The sequence below is a fragment of the Octopus bimaculoides genome, chromosome 5 (assembly GCF_001194135.2).
Source record: "Octopus bimaculoides isolate UCB-OBI-ISO-001 chromosome 5, ASM119413v2, whole genome shotgun sequence".
Classification (NCBI taxonomy): Eukaryota; Metazoa; Mollusca; class Cephalopoda; order Octopoda; family Octopodidae; genus Octopus; species Octopus bimaculoides.
The window spans coordinates 42,576,994-42,577,728 of NC_068985.1; positions in this window are offsets into that span (position 1 = coordinate 42,576,994).

Here is a 735-nt window from a genome sequence, read left to right on the forward strand (position 1 = left end):
ATATATATATATATATATATATATATATATAAGGGAAGAAAATCACGTTATTGATTTCTATCAGGTAGTCAGCATGCTATAAAAATTTCTAGGTAATTTATATATTAAGTTAATAATAATATACATATGTATATAATTATATTAAGGGAGGAAACGCGAGAACGACCATATTCCAACATGCTTGAAGTGCCGAGACATTAAAAAAACTACCAAAATCTCCAGATAAAATATACACATCATTGAAAACGAGCTAGTGAAAGAATATTCAAAGACCTCACGTTAATTGTGAATTGATTCCAATTTCTGAATTAACGCCATAAAACAAGTTTTTTTCCCTTCGTCAACACAATACACAGGATATATAAATACAAATAACTATAAATTTGTATTTATGTTTCCCGTGTTTTATGTTGACGAATGAAAAAAAAACCTGTTTTATGGCTTCAATCCAGAAATTGAAACCAATTCATCATCAAAGTGAGGTCTTTTTAATATTCTTTCACTCGCCCATTTTCAGTCATGTGCATATTTTATCTGAGAGTTTTCGGTAGTTTTTTTAATGTCTCGGCACTTCAAGCATGTTGGAGTTAGGTCGTTGTCGCCCTTATTCCCTTAATAAAATTATATACATATGTATATTATTATTAACTATATATATATATATATATATATATGTATATATATATATATATATATATACATATATATATGTATATATATGTATATATATGTATG